This window comes from Microcebus murinus, unplaced genomic scaffold (genome assembly GCF_040939455.1).
Source record: "Microcebus murinus isolate Inina unplaced genomic scaffold, M.murinus_Inina_mat1.0 scaf023_hap2_Mmur4.0, whole genome shotgun sequence".
Lineage (NCBI taxonomy): Eukaryota > Metazoa > Chordata > Mammalia > Primates > Cheirogaleidae > Microcebus > Microcebus murinus.
The window spans coordinates 73222-88982 of NW_027438969.1; the positions used below are offsets into that span (position 1 = coordinate 73222).

Genomic DNA, 15761 nt, shown 5'->3' on the forward strand with positions numbered 1-15761 from the left:
TCAAAACCAGCCTGAGCAAGAGCGAGACCCCGTCTCTACTATAAATAGTAAGAAATTAATTGGCCAACTGATATATATATAAAAAATTAGCGGGGCATGGTGGCGCATGCCTGCAGTCCCAGCTACCCGGGAGGCTGAGGCAGAAGGATCACTCGAGCCCAGGAGTTTGAAGTTGCTGTGAGCTAGGCTGACGCCACGGCACTCACTCTAGCCTGGGCAACAAACCGAGACTCTGTCTCAAAAAAAAAAAAAAAAAAAAAAATGAATCCGAAGAGAAAAGTAAAAGGAGGCCTGTGGAGCAGGTCTGGGTGTGACTCCGGATCCCCGAACATCAGGTGCCACCACCAAAGATTCCTACGTGTAGCTCATAGAACCCCAAAAGCAACGGGAGGAGTTCTGGTCACATACTCCCTCAAAATGACATCCTGGCCTTCTTCTGGAACTCCCTCCCCTCTCAGACTCTCAAGGTTTCCTCCAGCGTGTCGGCTCCCACAGAGCAGACCTTAGGTCTGAGACCTGACTGTCCAGAAGCCACGCATGCTGCCGCGTGGCGGCGGTGTCACGGCTCGGGACAAGAGGAGGCCCCACGGTGCGGGCTGGGGCGCCAGGCACCGCGGCGGGCGCTGAGGGTGGGGGTCACCCCCACCCCGGGCCGCCCCCGCACTCCCAGAAACGCTACAGAACCAGAGGCAAAAAAAAAAAAGAAGAAGCCTACGGCACCCGGTATTCCCGGGCGGTCTCCCATCCAAGTTCTAACCAGGCCCGACCCTGCTTAGCTTCCGAGACCAGACGGGATCGGGCGCGTTCGGGGTGGTGTGGCCGTGGACGGCGGAGGGCGCCCCTGCCCCGCTCAAGAAGCCGAGCCTCTCTGCGCTTCCCCGCCGCCTCCTCCCGCCCCAGGCCCCGCGCCGGGCCGGGCCTGTTGAGTTCGCCGGCCGGGTCCCGCGGGCTCCGAGGGACGGGGGTGACAGGCGGGGCGGGCAGGGAGCGGCGGGCCGGGGTTGGGGGCTGTCTCTGTATACACACACACTCACACTCACACTCACTCACTCACACTCACACTCACACAAGATGCGCCTCCACGGCTGGACCCGCCAAGGTGGAGACCTTCAAGCCCCCCTCCTCTCCTTGCCTGGCCTCCTTCACCTCCCCGCCCCCCACCCCCAGCGCGCCGGGGCCGCTGACTGCGCACGGGCGGGAGGGGCGGGGGGCTCGCCCTTTGACCCCAGCCAGGGGCGGCCCTCCCCCACAACCCCTTTCAGCTGCGCCCCCCACCCTGTGGCCCGGCGGCCGCCTATTCCCCGGGGCCAGGGCTGGGGCACAGCGCACGGGGGAGGGGAGCCAGTGTATGGGGCGTCTCTCTCTCTCTCGGGATGTGTCCCATGGGTGGGGTGGGGTGGCGTGGTTTGTGGGGCGCTGAAGAAATCAGTCCCCTCCATCTCCTCCCTCTGGAAAACACCCAAGCCCTTGGAGAACTGCCCGCACCGCTACCGTGGGGGCCGGGACCCTCCTCTGTGTCCTCCTGTGGCCCAGTCCAAGGGGCCTGGGCCTGGCCGGGGCTGCATTGGACCCCAACCACCCTGGCGTGTGGACTCGCTAAAAATCGGCGATTAGATATTGGATTCCAGCGTCATTGAGGTCATTTCACTAATGAGTGCACCGCAAAGAGTTTCCTAATCCATCTGTGAGGGTGGCAACCGAAAGAGAATTTTAGAGCTGACAGAATAGGCGAGGAAAGGCATAGGAGATTTCCACACCCAGTAAGGAAGCCTTTCCCGAAATGGAAGAAAGAAAGGAGCAAACAGAGACACCGGTAGCCCGCCCGGATGAGAGTCTGCCCCCGAGAGAAAGTACCCTGACCAGGTTCACCCGTGGGTGGGTCGCGAGCTAGCGGCATTCAGAAGAGCGAGGCCCGCAGTCTGTGCAGAAGACACCTGCACTCGGGTGTGTGTGGCGGCACAATTCACAAGCAGCTCCAGATGTTAAACCAAGGAGAAGCCAGGGAGTTCCCAACGCCCCAGGTGTCCTCAGCCCACGACTGGCTGCTGTGGGAATGCGAAGCCCGGCTCCTTGTCTCAGAGCGGGGCAACCAGGAGGTGTGATGTCCACCCCGGGGTTCCCAGGAGGATCAGGCTGAAGCTGGGACTTGGCCTCAAAGTGTCCCCTCGCATGGCCACCCCCTTCCCCTTCCTGCTCCTCTACTCCTGGTGCCCCTCCATCCAGGGGCCAGACCTTAAAGAGTCACCCGCAAGAGAATCCTGGTCCCAAAGGAGCCTTCTGGGGGACCCCTGCTGAGAGAGGTTGTGGGCATGGCCCGCTGGGGCTCTGCCCGACCCAGGGCTGAGAGATGCAACCTCCCAGCTCTGGGTCCCTGCAGGAAGTGTTGGCAAGCACAGGGCCAGTCCTCCAAAGGCCCAGGTGCAGGGAGCCCAGGCCAAGCAGCCTGTGGAAGAAGCCACATGCTGTGCCACCCCGGGGAACACGACTGCAGGCCACGGCCCTTCCCACCTCCTCCTCCTCCACCTCCTCCTCCTCCTCCTCCTCCTCCTCCTCCTCCTCCTCCCACCCCGCCCCCGCCCCCGCCCCCACATGGCACAGGGCCCAGAGACACCTCAGACACTTGCTACCCAAAGTGCAAAGGGCATCAGTTGCTCCTCCAAACCCCCCCCCCAGCCCAGCAGACCGCGTTGTCCAGTCAGCCCCCGGGCCTCCCTGGGGTGCCCAGCACAAAAGTGCAGACACCCACCGGACCCTCAATCTCAGTTTTCGGATGTTTTTGCCACTCTAAGGATCCGCAGGCCAGCTGGGCCTTCTGGCAGGACAGAGAGCCCCGGAATCCGACGTGGAGAGCTGGGTATACATCCCCATGAGGAGGCGGTCCCCACCTCCGCGGCTATCCCCTTGCGGGGAGCGGCAGCCGCGGGGCCTCAGAGAAGACACCAGGCTGGGCCCCCACGGCACAGCGGGAGCACGTCCCCCGCAGGCCACTTAGCGACGGCGGCCAGCCGGCGGACGGTTGGGTTGCGCGAGACGCTGCGGCCGCCCTGCTACCGGGTTCCTGGGAGGGCGTCCTGGAACCAGCGTCCACACCAAGCCCTTGGAAGGCCCAGGCGACGGAGGAGCCCCGTCAGGCAGGGGCCGAGGACGGTGACGGCCCGGGCGGGGAGGAGCGTGTCAGGCAGGGGCAGAGGACGGTGACAGGTGATAGGCCGGGCGGGAAGGAGTCAGTCAGGCAGGGGCCGTGGAGGAGACGGGCTGGGTAAGGGTTAGGGTTAGTGTCAGGGCACAAGTCACAATCGCAAAGACCTGGAAGCCACCCGAGTGCCCATCGACCCACGAGTGGGTAAATAAAATGTGGCGCGTGGACACCACGGAGTGCTATTCGGCTATGAGGAGCAGCGGTGAGGGGGCACCTCTCGTGGTTCTCCTGGCCAGAGCTGGAACCCGTTCCAGTAAGCCAAGTATCCCAAGAATGGACACACGAGCACCACGTGCTCGCGCTCACCAGCAAATGGGTACGAACCGATGGACACCTAAGTGGACACAGAGGAATCACCTTCTTCGGGTGGGTGTCGGGCGGGTGGGGGGAGGGGATGGGCATACACATCCATTAGGAATGGGGTGGGTACGCACCGACTGGGGGATGGGCGCACTTGAAGCTCTGACCCGAGGGGGGAGGCTGGGAGAGGGCAACGCACCCGACCTTAACATTGGTGCCCCCACAATATGCTGGAACAACATGAGAGGTAAATGAATAAGAACACGGGGGGGGGAGGGGGGCACGGGCAACACATGTCACCTTAATACTTGGACTCCCATCATCTGCTTGAAAAGAGAGAGAAAAGAAAATGCAATAATAGAGATAAGAGACACTTTTTCAAAATAATGAATCCGGCCGGGCGCTGTGGCTCACGCCTGTAATCCTAGCACTTGGGAGGCCGAGGCGGGCGGATTGCTCAAGGTCAGGAGTTCAAAACCAGCCTGAGCAAGAGCGAGACCCCGTCTCTACTATAAATAGTAAGAAATTAATTGGCCAACTGATATATATATAAAAAATTAGCGGGGCATGGTGGCGCATGCCTGCAGTCCCAGCTACCCGGGAGGCTGAGGCAGAAGGATCACTCGAGCCCAGGAGTTTGAAGTTGCTGTGAGCTAGGCTGACGCCACGGCACTCACTCTAGCCTGGGCAACAAACCGAGACTCTGTCTCAAAAAAAAAAAAAAAAAAAAAATGAATCCGAAGAGAAAAGTAAAAGGAGGCCTGTGGAGCAGGTCTGGGTGTGACTCCGGATCCCCGAACATCAGGTGCCACCACCAAAGATTCCTACGTGTAGCTCATAGAACCCCAAAAGCAACGGGAGGAGTTCTGGTCACATACTCCCTCAAAATGACATCCTGGCCTTCTTCTGGAACTCCCTCCCCTCTCAGACTCTCAAGGTTTCCTCCAGCGTGTCGGCTCCCACAGAGCAGACCTTAGGTCTGAGACCTGACTGTCCAGAAGCCACGCATGCTGCCGCGTGGCGGCGGTGTCACGGCTCGGGACAAGAGGAGGCCCCACGGTGCGGGCTGGGGCGCCAGGCACCGCGGCGGGCGCTGAGGGTGGGGGTCACCCCCACCCCGGGCCGCCCCCGCACTCCCAGAAACGCTACAGAACCAGAGGCAAAAAAAAAAAAGAAGAAGCCTACGGCACCCGGTATTCCCGGGCGGTCTCCCATCCAAGTTCTAACCAGGCCCGACCCTGCTTAGCTTCCGAGACCAGACGGGATCGGGCGCGTTCGGGGTGGTGTGGCCGTGGACGGCGGAGGGCGCCCCTGCCCCGCTCAAGAAGCCGAGCCTCTCTGCGCTTCCCCGCCGCCTCCTCCCGCCCCAGGCCCCGCGCCGGGCCGGGCCTGTTGAGTTCGCCGGCCGGGTCCCGCGGGCTCCGAGGGACGGGGGTGACAGGCGGGGCGGGCAGGGAGCGGCGGGCCGGGGTTGGGGGCTGTCTCTGTATACACACACACTCACACTCACACTCACTCACTCACTCACACTCACACAAGATGCGCCTCCACGGCTGGACCCGCCAAGGTGGAGCCCTCCCAGCCCCCCTCGTCTCCTCGCCTGGCCTCCTTCACCTACCCGCTGCCCACCCCCAGCGCGTCGCCGCCGCTGACTGCGCACGCGCGCACCGGCACCGGGCGCTCGCCCTTTGACCCCAGCCAGGGGCCGCCCTCCCCCACAACCCCTTTCAGCTGTGCCCCCCGCCCTGTGGGCGGGCTGCCGCCTATTCCCCCGGGCCAGGGCTGGGGCACAGCGCAAGGGGGAGGGGAGCGAGTGTATGGGGCATCTCTCTCTGGGGATGTGTCCCATGGGTGGGGTGGGGTGGGGTGGGGTGGCGTGGTTTGTGGGGCGCTGAAGAAATCAGTCCCCTCCATCTCCTACCTCTGGAAAACGCCCAAGCCCTTGGAGAACTGCCGGCACCGCTACCGTGGGGGCCGGGACCCTCCTCTGTGTCCTCCTGTGGCCCGGTCCAAGGGGCCTGGGCCTGGCCGGGGCTGCATTGGACCCCGACCACCCTGGCGTGTGGACTCGCTAAAAATCGGCGATTAGATATTGGATTCCAGCTTCCTTGAGGTCATTTCACTAATGAGTGCACCGGAAAGAGTTTCCTAATCCATCTGTGAGGGTGGCAACTGAAAGAGAATTTGAAAGCTGACAGAATAGGCGAGGGAAGGCATAGGAGATTTCCACACCCAGCAAGGAAGACTTTCCCGAAATGGAAGAAAGAAAGGAGCAAACAGAGACACCGGTAGCCCGCCCGGAAAAGAGTCTGCCCCTGAGAGAAAGTACCCTGACCAGGTTCACCCGTGGGTGGGTGGCCAGCTAGCGGCATTCAGAAGAGCGAGGCCCGCAGTCTGTGCGGAAGACACCTGCACTCGGGTGTGTGTGGCGGCACGATTCACAAGCAGCTCCAGATGTTAAACCAAGGAGAAGCCAGGGAGTTCCCAACGCCCCAGGTGTCCTCAGCCCACGACTGGCTGCTGTGGGAATGCGACGCCCGGCTCCTTGTCTCAGAGCGGGACAACCAGGAGGTGTGACGTACACCCCGGGGTTCCCAGGAGGATCAGGCTGAAGCTGGGACTTGGCCTGAAAGTGTCCCCTCGCATGGCCACCCCCTTCCCCTTCCTGCTCCTCTACTCCTGGTGCCCCTCCATCCAGGGGCCAGACCTTAAAGAGTCACCGCAAGAGAATCCTGGTCCCCAAGGAGCCTTCTGGGGGACCGGTACTGAGAGAGGTTGTGGGCATGGCCCGCTGGGGCTCTGCCCGACCCAGGGCTGAGAGATGCAACCTCCCAGCTCTGGGTCCCTGCAGGAAGCGTTGGCAAGCACAGGGCCGGTCCTCCAAAGGCCCAGGTGCAGGGAGCCCAGGCCAAGCAGCCTGTGGAAGAAGCCACTTGCCCTGCCACCCCGGGAACACGACTGCAGGCCCCGGCCCTTCCCACCTCCTCCTCCTCCTCCTCTTCCCCCCCCGCCCCCCCCCGACATGGCACAGGGCTCAGAGACACCTCAGACTCTTGCTACCCAAAGTGCAAAGGGCATCAGTTGCTCCTCTAACCCCCCCCCCCCGCCCAGCAGACCGCGTTGTCCAGCCAGCCCCCGGGCCTCCCTGGGGTGCCCAGCACAAAAGCGCAGACACCCACCGGACCCTCAATCTCAGTTTTCGGATGTTTTTGCCACTCTAAGGATCCGCAGGCCAGCTGGGCCTTCTGGCAGGACAGAGAGCCCCGGAATCCGACGTGGAGAGCTGGGTATACGTCCCCATGAGGATGCGGTCCCCACCTCCGCGGCTATCCCCTTGCGGGGAGCGGCAGCCGCGGGGCCTCAGAGAAGACACCAGGCTGGGCCCCTACGGCACAGCGGGAGCACGTCCCCCGCAGGCCACTTAGCGACGGCGGCCAGCCGGCGGACGGTTGGGTTGCGCGAGACGCTGCGGCCGCCCTGCTACCGGGTTCCTGGGAGGGCGTCCTGGAACCAGCGTCCACACCAAGCCCTTGGAAGGCCCAGGCGACGGAGGAGCCCCGTCAGGCAGGGGCCGAGGACGGTGACGGCCCGGGCGGGGAGGAGCGTGTCAGGCAGGGGCAGAGGACGGTGACAGGTGATAGGCCGGGCGGGAAGGAGTCAGTCAGGCAGGGGCCGTGGAGGAGACGGGCTGGGTAAGGGTTAGGGTTAGTGTCAGGGCACAAGTCACAATCGCAAAGACCTGGAAGCCACCCGAGTGCCCATCGACCCACGAGTGGGTAAATAAAATGTGGCGCGTGGACACCACGGAGTGCTATTCGGCTATGAGGAGCAGCGGTGAGGGGGCACCTCTCGTGGTTCTCCTGGCCAGAGCTGGAACCCGTTCCAGTAAGCCAAGTATCCCAAGAATGGACACACGAGCACCACGTGCTCGCGCTCACCAGCAAATGGGTACGAACCGATGGACACCTAAGTGGACACAGAGGAATCACCTTCTTCGGGTGGGTGTCGGGCGGGTGGGGGGAGGGGATGGGCATACACATCCATTAGGAATGGGGTGGGTACGCACCGACTGGGGGATGGGCGCACTTGAAGCTCTGACCCGAGGGGGGAGGCTGGGAGAGGGCAACGCACCCGACCTTAACATTGGTGCCCCCACAATATGCTGGAACAACATGAGAGGTAAATGAATAAGAACACGGGGGGGGGAGGGGGGCACGGGCAACACATGTCACCTTAATACTTGGACTCCCATCATCTGCTTGAAAAGAGAGAGAAAAGAAAATGCAATAATAGAGATAAGAGACACTTTTTCAAAATAATGAATCCGGCCGGGCGCTGTGGCTCACGCCTGTAATCCTAGCACTTGGGAGGCCGAGGCGGGCGGATTGCTCAAGGTCAGGAGTTCAAAACCAGCCTGAGCAAGAGCGAGACCCCGTCTCTACTATAAATAGTAAGAAATTAATTGGCCAACTGATATATATATAAAAAATTAGCGGGGCATGGTGGCGCATGCCTGCAGTCCCAGCTACCCGGGAGGCTGAGGCAGAAGGATCACTCGAGCCCAGGAGTTTGAAGTTGCTGTGAGCTAGGCTGACGCCACGGCACTCACTCTAGCCTGGGCAACAAACCGAGACTCTGTCTCAAAAAAAAAAAAAAAAAAAAAATGAATCCGAAGAGAAAAGTAAAAGGAGGCCTGTGGAGCAGGTCTGGGTGTGACTCCGGATCCCCGAACATCAGGTGCCACCACCAAAGATTCCTACGTGTAGCTCATAGAACCCCAAAAGCAACGGGAGGAGTTCTGGTCACATACTCCCTCAAAATGACATCCTGGCCTTCTTCTGGAACTCCCTCCCCTCTCAGACTCTCAAGGTTTCCTCCAGCGTGTCGGCTCCCACAGAGCAGACCTTAGGTCTGAGACCTGACTGTCCAGAAGCCACGCATGCTGCCGCGTGGCGGCGGTGTCACGGCTCGGGACAAGAGGAGGCCCCACGGTGCGGGCTGGGGCGCCAGGCACCGCGGCGGGCGCTGAGGGTGGGGGTCACCCCCACCCCGGGCCGCCCCCGCACTCCCAGAAACGCTACAGAACCAGAGGCAAAAAAAAAAAAGAAGAAGCCTACGGCACCCGGTATTCCCGGGCGGTCTCCCATCCAAGTTCTAACCAGGCCCGACCCTGCTTAGCTTCCGAGACCAGACGGGATCGGGCGCGTTCGGGGTGGTGTGGCCGTGGACGGCGGAGGGCGCCCCTGCCCCGCTCAAGAAGCCGAGCCTCTCTGCGCTTCCCCGCCGCCTCCTCCCGCCCCAGGCCCCGCGCCGGGCCGGGCCTGTTGAGTTCGCCGGCCGGGTCCCGCGGGCTCCGAGGGACGGGGGTGACAGGCGGGGCGGGCAGGGAGCGGCGGGCCGGGGTTGGGGGCTGTCTCTGTATACACACACACTCACACTCACACTCACTCACTCACTCACACTCACACAAGATGCGCCTCCACGGCTGGACCCGCCAAGGTGGAGACCTTCAAGCCCCCCTCCTCTCCTTGCCTGGCCTCCTTCACCTCCCCGCCCCCCACCCCCAGCGCGCCGGGGCCGCTGACTGCGCACGGGCGGGAGGGGCGGGGCGCTCGCCCTTTGACCCCAGCCAGGGGCGGCCCTCCCCCACAACCCCTTTCAGCTGCGCCCCCCACCCTGTGGCCCGGCGGCCGCCTATTCCCCCGGGCCAGGGCTGGGGCACAGCGCACGGGGGAGGGGAGCCAGTGTATGGGGCGTCTCTCTCTCTCTCTCGGGATGTGTCCCATGGGTGGGGTGGGGTGGCGTGGTTTGTGGGGCGCTGAAGAAATCAGTCCCCTCCATCTCCTCCCTCTGGAAAACACCCAAGCCCTTGGAGAACTGCCCGCACCGCTACCGTGGGGGCCGGGACCCTCCTCTGTGTCCTCCTGTGGCCCAGTCCAAGGGGCCTGGGCCTGGCCGGGGCTGCATTGGACCCCAACCACCCTGGCGTGTGGACTCGCTAAAAATCGGCGATTAGATATTGGATTCCAGCGTCATTGAGGTCATTTCACTAATGAGTGCACCGCAAAGAGTTTCCTAATCCATCTGTGAGGGTGGCAACCGAAAGAGAATTTTAGAGCTGACAGAATAGGCGAGGAAAGGCATAGGAGATTTCCACACCCAGTAAGGAAGCCTTTCCCGAAATGGAAGAAAGAAAGGAGCAAACAGAGACACCGGTAGCCCGCCCGGATGAGAGTCTGCCCCCGAGAGAAAGTACCCTGACCAGGTTCACCCGTGGGTGGGTCGCGAGCTAGCGGCATTCAGAAGAGCGAGGCCCGCAGTCTGTGCAGAAGACACCTGCACTCGGGTGTGTGTGGCGGCACAATTCACAAGCAGCTCCAGATGTTAAACCAAGGAGAAGCCAGGGAGTTCCCAACGCCCCAGGTGTCCTCAGCCCACGACTGGCTGCTGTGGGAATGCGAAGCCCGGCTCCTTGTCTCAGAGCGGGGCAACCAGGAGGTGTGATGTCCACCCCGGGGTTCCCAGGAGGATCAGGCTGAAGCTGGGACTTGGCCTCAAAGTGTCCCCTCGCATGGCCACCCCCTTCCCCTTCCTGCTCCTCTACTCCTGGTGCCCCTCCATCCAGGGGCCAGACCTTAAAGAGTCACCCGCAAGAGAATCCTGGTCCCAAAGGAGCCTTCTGGGGGACCCCTGCTGAGAGAGGTTGTGGGCATGGCCCGCTGGGGCTCTGCCCGACCCAGGGCTGAGAGATGCAACCTCCCAGCTCTGGGTCCCTGCAGGAAGTGTTGGCAAGCACAGGGCCAGTCCTCCAAAGGCCCAGGTGCAGGGAGCCCAGGCCAAGCAGCCTGTGGAAGAAGCCACATGCTGTGCCACCCCGGGGAACACGACTGCAGGCCACGGCCCTTCCCACCTCCTCCTCCTCCACCTCCTCCTCCTCCTCCTCCTCCTCCTCCTCCTCCTCCCACCCCGCCCCCGCCCCCGCCCCCACATGGCACAGGGCCCAGAGACACCTCAGACACTTGCTACCCAAAGTGCAAAGGGCATCAGTTGCTCCTCCAAACCCCCCCCCCAGCCCAGCAGACCGCGTTGTCCAGTCAGCCCCCGGGCCTCCCTGGGGTGCCCAGCACAAAAGTGCAGACACCCACCGGACCCTCAATCTCAGTTTTCGGATGTTTTTGCCACTCTAAGGATCCGCAGGCCAGCTGGGCCTTCTGGCAGGACAGAGAGCCCCGGAATCCGACGTGGAGAGCTGGGTATACATCCCCATGAGGAGGCGGTCCCCACCTCCGGGCTATCCCCTTGCGGGGAGCGGCAGCCGCGGGGCCTCAGAGAAGACACCAGGCTGGGCCCCCACGGCACAGCGGGAGCACGTCCCCCGCAGGCCACTTAGCGACGGCGGCCAGCCGGCGGACGGTTGGGTTGCGCGAGACGCTGCGGCCGCCCTGCTACCGGGTTCCTGGGAGGGCGTCCTGGAACCAGCGTCCACACCAAGCCCTTGGAAGGCCCAGGCGACGGAGGAGCCCCGTCAGGCAGGGGCCGAGGACGGTGACGGCCCGGGCGGGGAGGAGCGTGTCAGGCAGGGGCAGAGGACGGTGACAGGTGATAGGCCGGGCGGGAAGGAGTCAGTCAGGCAGGGGCCGTGGAGGAGACGGGCTGGGTAAGGGTTAGGGTTAGTGTCAGGGCACAAGTCACAATCGCAAAGACCTGGAAGCCACCCGAGTGCCCATCGACCCACGAGTGGGTAAATAAAATGTGGCACGTGGACACCACGGAGTGCTATTCGGCTATGAGGAGCAGCGGTGAGGGGGCACCTCTCGTGGTTCTCCTGGCCAGAGCTGGAACCCGTTCCAGTAAGCCAAGTATCCCAAGAATGGACACACGAGCACCACGTGCTCGCGCTCACCAGCAAATGGGTACGAACCGATGGACACCTAAGTGGACACAGAGGAATCACCTTCTTCGGGTGGGTGTCGGGCGGGTGGGGGGAGGGGATGGGCATACACATCCATTAGGAATGGGGTGGGTACGCACCGACTGGGGGATGGGCGCACTTGAAGCTCTGACCCGAGGGGGGAGGCTGGGAGAGGGCAACGCACCCGACCTTAACATTGGTGCCCCCACAATATGCTGGAACAACATGAGAGGTAAATGAATAAGAACACGGGGGGGGGGAGGGGGGCACGGGCAACACATGTCACCTTAATACTTGGACTCCCATCATCTGCTTGAAAAGAGAGAGAAAAGAAAATGCAATAATAGAGATAAGAGACACTTTTTCAAAATAATGAATCCGGCCGGGCGCTGTGGCTCACGCCTGTAATCCTAGCACTTGGGAGGCCGAGGCGGGCGGATTGCTCAAGGTCAGGAGTTCAAAACCAGCCTGAGCAAGAGCGAGACCCCGTCTCTACTATAAATAGTAAGAAATTAATTGGCCAACTGATATATATATAAAAAATTAGCGGGGCATGGTGGCGCATGCCTGCAGTCCCAGCTACCCGGGAGGCTGAGGCAGAAGGATCACTCGAGCCCAGGAGTTTGAAGTTGCTGTGAGCTAGGCTGACGCCACGGCACTCACTCTAGCCTGGGCAACAAACCGAGACTCTGTCTCAAAAAAAAAAAAAAAAAAAAATGAATCCGAAGAGAAAAGTAAAAGGAGGCCTGTGGAGCAGGTCTGGGTGTGACTCCGGATCCCCGAACATCAGGTGCCACCACCAAAGATTCCTACGTGTAGCTCATAGAACCCCAAAAGCAACGGGAGGAGTTCTGGTCACATACTCCCTCAAAATGACATCCTGGCCTTCTTCTGGAACTCCCTCCCCTCTCAGACTCTCAAGGTTTCCTCCAGCGTGTCGGCTCCCACAGAGCAGACCTTAGGTCTGAGACCTGACTGTCCAGAAGCCACGCATGCTGCCGCGTGGCGGCGGTGTCACGGCTCGGGACAAGAGGAGGCCCCACGGTGCGGGCTGGGGCGCCAGGCACCGCGGCGGGCGCTGAGGGTGGGGGTCACCCCCACCCCGGGCCGCCCCCGCACTCCCAGAAACGCTACAGAACCAGAGGCAAAAAAAAAAAAGAAGAAGCCTACGGCACCCGGTATTCCCGGGCGGTCTCCCATCCAAGTTCTAACCAGGCCCGACCCTGCTTAGCTTCCGAGACCAGACGGGATCGGGCGCGTTCGGGGTGGTGTGGCCGTGGACGGCGGAGGGCGCCCCTGCCCCGCTCAAGAAGCCGAGCCTCTCTGCGCTTCCCCGCCGCCTCCTCCCGCCCCAGGCCCCGCGCCGGGCCGGGCCTGTTGAGTTCGCCGGCCGGGTCCCGCGGGCTCCGAGGGACGGGGGTGACAGGCGGGGCGGGCAGGGAGCGGCGGGCCGGGGTTGGGGGCTGTCTCTGTATACACACACACTCACACTCACACTCACTCACTCACTCACACTCACACAAGATGCGCCTCCACGGCTGGACCCGCCAAGGTGGAGCCCTCCCAGCCCCCCTCGTCTCCTCGCCTGGCCTCCTTCACCTACCCGCTGCCCACCCCCAGCGCGTCGCCGCCGCTGACTGCGCACGCGCGCACCGGCACCGGGCGCTCGCCCTTTGACCCCAGCCAGGGGCCGCCCTCCCCCACAACCCCTTTCAGCTGTGCCCCCCGCCCTGTGGGCGGGCTGCCGCCTATTCCCCCGGGCCAGGGCTGGGGCACAGCGCAAGGGGGAGGGGAGCGAGTGTATGGGGCATCTCTCTCTGGGGATGTGTCCCATGGGTGGGGTGGGGTGGGGTGGGGTGGCGTGGTTTGTGGGGCGCTGAAGAAATCAGTCCCCTCCATCTCCTACCTCTGGAAAACGCCCAAGCCCTTGGAGAACTGCCGGCACCGCGACCGTGGGGGCCGGGACCCTCCTCTGTGTCCTCCTGTGGCCCGGTCCAAGGGGCCTGGGCCTGGCCGGGGCTGCATTGGACCCCGACCACCCTGGCGTGTGGACTCGCTAAAAATCGGCGATTAGATATTGGATTCCAGCTTCCTTGAGGTCATTTCACTAATGAGTGCACCGGAAAGAGTTTCCTAATCCATCTGTGAGGGTGGCAACTGAAAGAGAATTTGAAAGCTGACAGAATAGGCGAGGGAAGGCATAGGAGATTTCCACACCCAGCAAGGAAGACTTTCCCGAAATGGAAGAAAGAAAGGAGCAAACAGAGACACCGGTAGCCCGCCCGGAAAAGAGTCTGCCCCTGAGAGAAAGTACCCTGACCAGGTTCACCCGTGGGTGGGTGGCCAGCTAGCGGCATTCAGAAGAGCGAGGCCCGCAGTCTGTGCGGAAGACACCTGCACTCGGGTGTGTGTGGCGGCACGATTCACAAGCAGCTCCAGATGTTAAACCAAGGAGAAGCCAGGGAGTTCCCAACGCCCCAGGTGTCCTCAGCCCACGACTGGCTGCTGTGGGAATGCGACGCCCGGCTCCTTGTCTCAGAGCGGGACAACCAGGAGGTGTGACGTACACCCCGGGGTTCCCAGGAGGATCAGGCTGAAGCTGGGACTTGGCCTGAAAGTGTCCCCTCGCATGGCCACCCGCTTCCCCTTCCTGCTCCTCTACTCCTGGTGCCCCTCCATCCAGGGGCCAGACCTTAAAGAGTCACCGCAAGAGAATCCTGGTCCCCAAGGAGCCTTCTGGGGGACCGGTACTGAGAGAGGTTGTGGGCATGGCCCGCTGGGGCTCTGCCCGACCCAGGGCTGAGAGATGCAACCTCCCAGCTCTGGGTCCCTGCAGGAAGCGTTGGCAAGCACAGGGCCGGTCCTCCAAAGGCCCAGGTGCAGGGAGCCCAGGCCAAGCAGCCTGTGGAAGAAGCCACTTGCCCTGCCACCCCGGGAACACGACTGCAGGCCCCGGCCCTTCCCACCTCCTCCTCCTCCTCCTCTTCCCCCCCCGCCCCCCCCCCCGACATGGCACAGGGCTCAGAGACACCTCAGACTCTTGCTACCCAAAGTGCAAAGGGCATCAGTTGCTCCTCTAACCCCCCCCCCCGCCCAGCAGACCGCGTTGTCCAGCCAGCCCCCGGGCCTCCCTGGGGTGCCCAGCACAAAAGCGCAGACACCCACCGGACCCTCAATCTCAGTTTTCGGATGTTTTTGCCACTCTAAGGATCCGCAGGCCAGCTGGGCCTTCTGGCAGGACAGAGAGCCCCGGAATCCGACGTGGAGAGCTGGGTATACGTCCCCATGAGGATGCGGTCCCCACCTCCGCGGCTATCCCCTTGCGGGGAGCGGCAGCCGCGGGGCCTCAGAGAAGACACCAGGCTGGGCCCCTACGGCACAGCGGGAGCACGTCCCCCGCAGGCCACTTAGCGACGGCGGCCAGCCGGCGGACGGTTGGGTTGCGCGAGACGCTGCGGCCGCCCTGCTACCGGGTTCCTGGGAGGGCGTCCTGGAACCAGCGTCCACACCAAGCCCTTGGAAGGCCCAGGCGACGGAGGAGCCCCGTCAGGCAGGGGCCGAGGACGGTGACGGCCCGGGCGGGGAGGAGCGTGTCAGGCAGGGGCAGAGGACGGTGACAGGTGATAGGCCGGGCGGGAAGGAGTCAGTCAGGCAGGGGCCGTGGAGGAGACGGGCTGGGCAAGGGTTAGGGTTAGTGTCAGGGCACAAGTCACAATCGCAAAGACCTGGAAGCCACCCGAGTGCCCATCGACCCACGAGTGGGTAAATAAAATGTGGCGCGTGGACACCACGGAGTGCTATTCGGCTATGAGGAGCAGCGGTGAGGGGGCACCTCTCGTGGTTCTCCTGGCCAGAGCTGGAACCCGTTCCAGTAAGCCAAGTATCCCAAGAATGGACACACGAGCACCACGTGCTCGCGCTCACCAGCAAATGGGTACGAACCGATGGACACCTAAGTGGACACAGAGGAATCACCTTCTTCGGGTGGGTGTCGGGCGGGTGGGGGGAGGGGATGGGCATACACATCCATTAGGAATGGGGTGGGTACGCACCGACTGGGGGATGGGCGCACTTGAAGCTCTGACCCGAGGGGGGAGGCTGGGAGAGGGCAACGCACCCGACCTTAACATTGGTGCCCCCACAATATGCTGGAACAACATGAGAGGTAAATGAATAAGAACACGGGGGGGGGAGGGGGGCACGGGCAACACATGTCACCTTAATACTTGGACTCCCATCATCTGCTTGAAAAGAGAGAGAAAAGAAAATGCAATAATAGAGATAAGAGACACTTTTTCAAAATAATGAATCCGGCCGGGCGCTGTGGCTCACGCCTGTAATCCTAGCACT

At 62.5% G+C, this 15761-nt stretch overlaps 4 pseudogenes; all 4 read right to left on the reverse strand.

Annotated features, from left to right (window-relative positions):
* Positions 1 to 708: 708 nt before the first annotated feature.
* On the reverse strand, positions 709 to 827 carry LOC142867917 (uncharacterized; annotated as a pseudogene).
* A 3850-nt stretch (positions 828 to 4677) lies between these two features.
* LOC142867928 (uncharacterized) lies at positions 4678 to 4796 on the reverse strand (annotated as a pseudogene).
* A 3813-nt stretch (positions 4797 to 8609) lies between these two features.
* LOC142867937 (uncharacterized) lies at positions 8610 to 8728 on the reverse strand (annotated as a pseudogene).
* Positions 8729 to 12574: 3846 nt separating this feature from the next.
* LOC142867938 (uncharacterized) lies at positions 12575 to 12693 on the reverse strand (annotated as a pseudogene).
* Between the last annotated feature and the right edge of the window lie 3068 nt (positions 12694 to 15761).